The sequence below is a fragment of the Neovison vison genome, chromosome 6 (assembly GCF_020171115.1).
Source record: "Neovison vison isolate M4711 chromosome 6, ASM_NN_V1, whole genome shotgun sequence".
Lineage (NCBI taxonomy): Eukaryota > Metazoa > Chordata > Mammalia > Carnivora > Mustelidae > Neogale > Neogale vison.
This window is the reverse complement of record NC_058096.1, coordinates 89428942-89438230: the sequence shown is the minus strand read 5'-3', so window position 1 is coordinate 89438230 and position 9289 is coordinate 89428942.

Below are 9289 nucleotides of genomic sequence, written 5' to 3'. Positions count from 1 at the left end.
CAGGACCCTGAGATCATGATCTGAGCTGAAGGCAGAAGCTTTAACCCACTGAGCTACCCAGGTGCCCCTAGATGGTGTCCTTATCTTGTTTTAATATCAGGGTATTACTGACCTTGTAGAATGAATTTGAAGATTTCCTTCTTTTTCTATGACTTAGAATAGTATCAGAATAAGTTTTAACTCTAAATGTTTGGTAGAATTTGCCCATGAAGACATCTGGCTCTGAATTTTTGTTTTTTGGGGAGACTTTTGATTACTGATTCAATCTCTTTGCTGGCAGTCAGTCTGTTCAAGTGTTCTATTTTTTCCCATTTCATTTTCGGTAACATATATATATATCTAGGAATTTGTCCATTTCTTAAAGGCTGTCTAATTTGTTGGCGTATAATTTTTTATGATATTCACTTACAATTGTTTGTGTATCTGTGGTTTTGGCTGTTTTTTTCTCCTCCTCATTTGTGATTTTATTTACTTGGGTCTTTTTCTTTTTGATAAGTCTGGCTAGAGGTTTATCATTTTTATCATTGTTTTCTTTTTTGAAGAACAAGCTCCTGACATCATTGATCCATATTTTTTTTAAATTTCTAGATCACTTATTTCTGCTCTAATCTTTATTATTTCCTTCTTTCTACTAGATTTAGACTTTGTTTTTTATACTTTTTCTAGCTCCTTTAAGTGTTAAGCTTTTTCTAGATCCTTTAGGTGTTGTTAGAGATTTTTCTTGCATTTTGAAGTAGGCCTGCATTACTATTTTTTTCCCTCTTAGGACTGTTTTTGTTGCCTCCCAAATATTTTGGACCATTATGTTTTCATTTTCATTTGTTTCCATGTGTTTTTTATTTCTTCTGTGATTTCATGGTGACCCACTCATTGTTCAGTGGCATATTGTTTAATCTTCGTTTTTTTGTAATCTTTCCAGACTTTTCCTTGTGGTTGACTTTTAGTTTCACAGTGTTGTGGTCAAAAAAAGTGCATGGTATGATCTCAATGTTTTTGTACTTCTTGAGGCCTGTTTTGTGACCTAATATGTGATCTATTCTGGAGAATGTTTTGTGTATATTTGAAAAGAATGTGTATTCTGCTGATTTAGTATGAAATGTTCTGAATATATCTGTAACATCCATCTGGTCCAGTGTGTCATTCAAAGCCATTGTTTCCTTGTTTATTTTCTGTTTAGGTGATTTATCCATTAACATAAGTGGGGTGTTAATATCCCCTACTACTATTGTATTATTATCAATTAGTTCCTTTTTGTTCATTATTAATTATTTTATTAATTATGTATTGAGTACTCCCATGTTGAGTGCATAAATTTCTAAATCAACACTGATGTTTGTTGGCATTGCTTTCCGGAAATAACCTTTAAAATATGTTTGTTTGGGCGCCTGGGTGGCTCAGTGGGTTAAGCTGCTGCCTTCGGCTCAGGTCATGATCTCAGGGTCCTGGAATCGAGTCCCGCATCTCGCTCTCTGCTCAGCAGAGAGCCTGCTTCTTCTCTCTCTCTCTCTGCCTGCCTCTCTGCCTACTTGTGATCTCTCTCTGTCAAATAAATAAATAAATAAATAAAATCTTTTAAAAAATAAATAAATAAAAATAGAATATGTTTGTTTGTTTGTTTCCTTTTTCACTTATATTACGAGCAGAGTGAGACAATGCTCCATGAATACATGATCCTTTGTTTCTGGGTTAAATTTACAGGTTTTAAGTTATTATAGTTTGAATCAAGTAGTTGAAGTTACACTTTAAATCCTGTAATTTCCTGATAGGTAACACTGTTTTTCATTTTTTAATAATTGAGGTTAATGGTTCTAGAAGTTATAATTTTAATATTTTAATCTCTTGATTAAAATTAAATATCGAGATATTTAATACATAATTTTATTAATATTAATATAATGAATTCATTAACGTTTCCCTATCAAACTTTATATTAACTCCTAAATTAAGGTTTATTTATTTATTTATTTATATTTTTAATATATTTTTAAAGATTTATTTGACAGAGAGTCAACGAGAAAGGGAACACAAGCATGAGGAGTGGGAAAGGGAGAAACAGGCTTCATGCTGACCAGAGAGCCTGATGTGGAGCTCAAACACAGCTAAAGGCAGACACTTAATGACTGAGCCACCCAGATGCCCTTACAGTTTATTTTTTATACAAAAATAAACTAGGTATTTATTTGTGAGACTCAATACCCTGAGTTGTCAAGATAAATAACATTTCTGCTTATCCTAGGGAAGTACATAGACTCCGGGAAGAAAATAAGTACTAATTTTATAAAGCTCATGACATTTATCCTGCTCTACCATTAATAAGAACAAACTATCTCAAAACATATTTTAAAAAATTAAAATCAGGGGCACCTGAGTGGCTCAGTGGGTTAAAGCCTCTGCCTTGAGCTCAGGTCATGATTTCAGGGTCCTGGGATCAAGCCCCACATCGGGCTCTCTGCTCGGCAGGGAGCCTGCTTCCTCCTCTCTCTGCCTGCCTCTCTGCCTACTTGTGATCTCTATCTGTCAAATAAATAAATAAAATCTTAAAAAAAAAATTAACCCCCCATGTTGCATCTCCACTTTCTCATATCAGGAAGATCATATGACAGTTATCTTTCTCCGCTTGACTTATTTCACTAAGCATGATACCCTCTAGTTCCATCCACGTCGTCGCAGATGGCAAGATTTCATTTATTTTGATGGTTGCATTGTATTCCATTGTGTATATGTACCACAACTTCTTTATCCATTCATATGTTGAGTGGAGATGCAACATGGGGGGTTAAGGGGGTAGGAGAAGAATAAATGAAACAAGATGGGATTGGGAGGGAGACAAACCATAAGTGACTCTTAATCTCACAAAACAAACTGAGGATTGCTGGGGGGAGGGGGTTTGGGAGAAGGAGGGTGGGGTTATGGACACTGGGAGGGTATATGCTATGGTGAGTGCTGTGAAGTGTGTAAACCTGGTGATTCACGTACCTGTACCCTGGCGGATAAAAATATATTACATAGTTCATAAAAAATTAAAAATTAAACAAAAATTAAATTCAGATGTGTCCATAAATTGAGTCAGAAAAGTTAAGTGTTGGTAGACTGATATCAAGAGAAAACATTTTCTTGGTTGACTATAGCAAATTTTGATATTTTATTTATTTATTTAGTATGAATATATGGTATTTTTACATTAAAATTTATTGTATTATTTTAATATACAATATTATACATTAAATTACATTTTATTTATGTGGATACATTCTATATAGAATTCACTCTCATAGAATATCATTATATTTTATTATATCATATTATCAGATCTTACGTACAAAAAAGAATATAAAAAGATAATATCATTACTTTTAACTTCCTCTTTGAAGGAAAGTTTTTTCTGCCTGTGTGGGTCTTTTTATTTTAGAGGTCATTCAGTGACCTGCAGCTCTCAGACATTTAGCATTATGCCAGTAATGTATGTAGTTACAAAGAGTCTAGAGAGTCTAGTGAAATCCAATAACCATATGTGTCAGGAAGAAGAAATGTCTTTTAATTATGGACTTTTTTTTTTTTTTGCAAATTTAGAGGACCATGTCAATCTTCTAAGATTGTACCCACATCGTATTATTTATATTTCAAAGTCTCTGGTGATCACCATTCCAGACTCAAAATTTCTGTCATCATAAGATAGTTACTACTTTTTTTATTCAAAAGTGAATCCGTTTATTATATATTTAATAAAAAGAACTAGATTCTTAGTTCTACCATATTAAAATAGCTAAGTCATATCTATGTATATGATTAAGAGACCTTAGAGTCATTGACTGTGAATCACCACCACTTCCATTACTGACGAGTAAACTGCTGATCTTTTGCTTTCTCAGGCAAACCAGCTGTCTGGAAATTGATGCATGACCTGGACCTCACCAATTATTGTACCTAATAACTTAGAAATACAAAAAGCAGTGACATGAGGAAGCTATTCTCATGAGGACTGCATTAGGGAAGACAGCTCTACCACATACAGGTGGCAGTATTGGCAGTGGTTTTAGCAACACTCCCGACATCCAGAGTTCTGATGACAGAGGTGCACTTTGCAGGGTCTGTTCTCAAGAACACCGGTAAAGGACTATTTAAGTCTTTATGGTAAAGGACTATTAGGTGATACAACTTTTATTTCTAGTGTTTTGTTTTGTTTTGTTTTAGTACTCTCTACAGCAAACATGAGTCTCTAACTCATGACCCAACATCAAGAGTCCCATGTTCCTCCAACTGAGCCAGTTAGGTGCCCCAGGTGATGCAACTTTTGATATTACTCCTGGCTACATAGCATTCAAACTTGATTCTGGACATGTACCAAAGTTTGCGTGAGCTACCAAGTTTTCCTTTGTTAAATTCCCTTTCAGTTTAAATTAGCCAAAGCCAATATCTGAGGCTGGCAATTAAAAATCTTGACTGATAGAGGGAACAAATCAATTAAAATACTCAAACATTGTATGTCTTAAAGATGAAAATTTCTCTATAATTCAAAGCACTTTTTTAATATCCTTAATTAATTAGATAAACAAATGTGCTGTGTACTTATCATATGCAATCCCCAAAAGCACATACCCTCCCCAATGTCCATAACCCTACCCCCCTTCCTCCCAACCCCCCTCCCCCCAGCAACCCACAGTTTGTTTTCGTGAGATTAAGAGTCACTTATGGTTTGTCTCCCTCCCTATCCCATCTTGTTTCATGGATTCTTCTCCTACCCACTTAAGCCCCCATGTTGCATCACCACTTCCTCATATCAGGGAGATCATATGATAGTTGTCTTTCTCTGCTTGACTTATTTCGCTAAGCATGATACGCTCTAGTTCCATCCATGTTGTTGCAAATGGCAAGATTTCGTTTCTTATGATGGCTGCATAGTATTCCATTGTGTATATATACCACATCTTCTTTATCCATTCATCTGTTGATGGACATCTAGGTTCTTTCCATAGTTTGGCTATTGTGGACATTGCTGCTATAGACATTCGGAGTGCACGTGCCCCTTTGGATCACTACGTTTGTACCTTTAGGGTAAATACCCAGTAGTGCAATTGCTGGGTCATAGGGCAGTTCTATTTTCAACATTCTGAGGAACCTCCATGCCTGTTTTCCAGAGTGGTTGCACCAGCTTGCATTCCCACCAACAGTGTAGGAGGGTTCCCCCTTTCTCCGCATCCTCGCCAGCATCTGTCATTCCTGACTTATTGATTTTAGCCATTCTAACTGGTGTGAGGTGATATCTCATTGTGGTTTTGATTTGTATTTCCTGATTGCCGAGTGATATGGAGCACTTTTTCATGTGTCTGTTGGCCATCTGGATGTCTTCTTTGCAGAAACGTCTGTTCATGCCCTCTGCCCATTTCTTGATTGGATTATTTGTTCTTTGGGTGTTGAGTTTGCTAAGTTCTTTATAGATTTTGGACACTAGTCCTTTATCTGATATATCGTTTGCAAATATCTTCTCCCATTCTGTCAGTTGTCTTTTGATTTTGTTCACTGTTTCCTTTGCTGTGCAAAAGCTTTGATCTTGATGAAATCCCAATAGTTCATTTTTGCCTTTGCTTCCCTTGCCTTTGGTGATGTTCCTAGAAAGATGTTGCTGCAGCTGAGGTCGAAGAGGTTGCTGCCTGTCTTCTCCTCAAGGATTTTGATGGATTCCTTTCTCACATTGAGGTCCTTCATCCATTTTGCGTCTATTTTTGTGTGTGGTGTAAGGAAATGGTCCAATTTCATTTTTCTGCATGTGGCTGTCCAATTTTCCCAACACCATTTATTAAAGAGGCTGTCTTTTTTCCATTGGACATTCTTTCCTGCTTTGTCGAAGATTAGTTGACCATAGAGCTGAGGGTCTATTTCTGGCTCTCTATTCTGTTCCATTGATGTATGTGTCTGTTTTTTGTGCCAGTACCATGCTGTCTTGATGATGACAGCTTTGTAATAGAGCTTGAAGTCCGGAATTGTGATGCCACCAACTGTGGCTTTCTTTTTCAATATCCCTTTGGCTATTTGAGGTCTTTTCTGGTTCCATATAAATTTTAAAATTATTTGTTCCATTTTTTTGAAAAAGATGGATGGTACTTTGATAAGAAATTGCATTAAATGTGTAGATTGCTTTAGGTAGCATAGACATTTTCACAATATTTATTCTTCCAATCCAGGAGCATGGGACATTTTTCCATTTCTTTGTGTCTTCCTCAATTTCTTTCATGAGTACTTTATAGTTTTCTGAGTATAGATTCTTAGCCTCTTTGGTTAGGTTTATTCCTAGGTATCTTATGGTTGGGTGCAATTGTAAATGGGATTGACTCCTTAATTTCTCTTTCTTCTGTCTTGTTGTTGGTGTAGAGAAATGCAACTGATATCTGTGCATTGATCTTATATCCTGACACTTTACTGAATTCATGTACAAGTTCTAGCAGTTTTGGAGTGGAGTCTTTTGGGTTTTCCACATAGAGTATCATATCATCTGCAAAGAGTGATAATTTGACTTCTTCTTTGCCATACAACTTAATGTTTTTATAGGCAATAAAGCTTTGGTATGAAAATAATCTGGGACAGTGAAAGTTTAAAATTATATATGTGCATGTGATTGACTGTATTGATAAAAATCTCATTATTTTATAATATAAATGCATTATTATCAATGTATGTGCACACTGTTGTGTAAATACATGTATACACACATATGTTGACATAAATATTCATATATTCATATTTATAATGCATATGTACGCATACTATGTAAATAAAAATATATATAAAAGAGAGGAAGAGAGAGAATTAGCTCTGACTAAGAAAGCAAAAACCTGCCCTTTCAGTCATCAAGCAGGGATGACAGACACATACAAAGCCAGCTTTCCAGTTAAAAAGAAACAATGTTTTCCCAAGGTCACTCAGAAACTTTCAAGTATATAGTAATTTCTTCTTGGAGTAATTACTTTTTTATTCTCCAAAACTTTGTTCTCTATCTCCAAAATGAAACTCTGTTGTTTGAAATTACATCAGTATAAATGTAACATACTTTCATTGCCTGGAGGATCTAATTGGCTTTGACACAGAGAAGCAGTCTTGATTTCCAATCCAGATGGAAAATGTCATATAAGGGTTTCTAAACTCACCTTTCCACATTTATCATAACTTTGTAGTTTTCAAAGAAAGAGAAGCCTGTGCTCTCCTTGACATTCAAAGCTGATACTGACTCATTCACATATAGCTTACTTTGATTTAAGCCTATCAAAACCATTTAAATTTTATCTAAACTCCACTCTTCCTCCAAATCTCATGATTACTTCACCTTTTCTAGTTTTGAATGAGATTCTCCTAGTGGCTTTAGAGTGGTTCTTCTCTTTGCTAAGGGTCAATAAACCCAATTTTCTCAGACAATAGTACAATAGGTCTGTCCTTGATAGTCTTAGATTGATAGTGTTAGAAATAGATAGATAATAGGTAGATAGGTAGATAGATGATAGATATATAATCACAGCCTCATTTATTAAGCAGATGCAGACATCTTTTAAAAAATATTTATTTATTTAAGTAATTTCTATACCCAGTGTGGGGCTGGAACTCACAACCCTGAGATCAAGAGTCACACGTTCCTAAGACAAGCCAGTGAGGTACTCTGCAGATGCAGACATCCTAACTATTAGTTCAGTAAATGGAGTCAGAAGAGTAGAAACAAATATTGTATTATAACACAGAAGGATAGTTCAACTTAAAAATCTGACAAAGTAATCCTCTAAATTAATAGGTTTAAAAGAAAAAATTATCTTAAAAGATGCAGGAAAGCACTTACTATATTCAGTATCCATTCCCAATATTTAAAAAAAAAAAAACAAAAACTAAAAACGTATTCTTAGGTAACTGTGAATTGAAAGGAACTTCATTAACGTAATCAAGGCCATAAAACTAATCAACTAACCAAACATCATTAATAATAGAAATATTATAAAATAATCAAACTTAACTGTAAGACATGGATACTGTATTTTACTGTTTATATTATTTATTGTTCTTAAAATTGCCAATAAGATAACAAAAATTTAAAGTTAAAGATACATAGAATGAAAAGGAGAAAAATTCCAATATCTATATATGTAACAATTTCCATGAAAAAATACATGAAAAAGTCCAGAGAATTTTAAAAAAATAAGAGTATAGGATGCCTGGATGGCTCAGTGGGTTAAGCCTCTGCCTTCAGCTCAGGTCATGATCCCAGTGTCCTGGGATTTAGCCCCACATTGGGCTCTCTGCTCAGCGGGGAGCCTGCTTCCCCCTCTCTCTCTGCCTCTCTGCCTACTTGTGATGTCTCTCTCTGTCAAATAAATAAATAAAATTTTTAAAAAAAATGAGTATAAGATTAACAAATGAACTAGATGCAAGATTAACATTAAAAATTGATAATATTTGGGGGGTGCCTGGGTGGCTCAGTGGGTTAAAGCCTCTGCCTTCAGCTCGGGTCATGATCTCAGGGTCCCGGGATCGAGCCCTGCATCGGACTCTCTGCCCAGGAGTGAGGTTCCGTCCTCCTCTCTATCTCTCTGCCTCCCTCTCTGCCTATTTGTGATCTCTCTCTGTCAAATAAATAAAATAAAAATCTAAAAAAAAAATGTTAATATTTGGGACCCCTGGGTGGCTCAGTTGGTTGGACGACTGCCTTCAGCTCAGGTCATGATCCCGGAGTTCTGGGATCGAGTCCCGCATTGGGCTCCCAGCTCCACGGGGAGTCTGCTTCTCTCTCTGACCTTCTCCTCGCTCATGCTCTCTCTCACTGTCTCTCTCTCAAATAAATAAATAAAATCTTTTAAAAAATTGATAATATTTGTATATACCAATAATTGAAAACATTATTCAAATATAATAAAAATATATGAAAAGTAAATCTAAGGATGCTTAAGATCTTTATTGAGAACAATACAAAACATTTTTAAATACATGTATTATATGAAAAAATAGTTGTTGATTTTCTTATAACATCTATAAATTTGAGGAAATACTTACACAAATCACAAATGTATTCTTTTTAATAGAACTTAAGAAGCTGATTCTAGTTTTCATGTAAGAATAAACATCCAAGAATGGCAAGATAATTTTGAAGAATAAAATATGAAACTTTCCTCATCAAATTTTAAGATATATTATAAAGGTTAGGAATTATAGCAATGTCACTCTAGGAGTACCTGGGCGGCTCATTTGGTTAAATGTTTGCCTTCTGCTCAGGTCATGATCCTGGAATACTGGGATCCAGCCCAGAGTAGGGTGTCCCTGC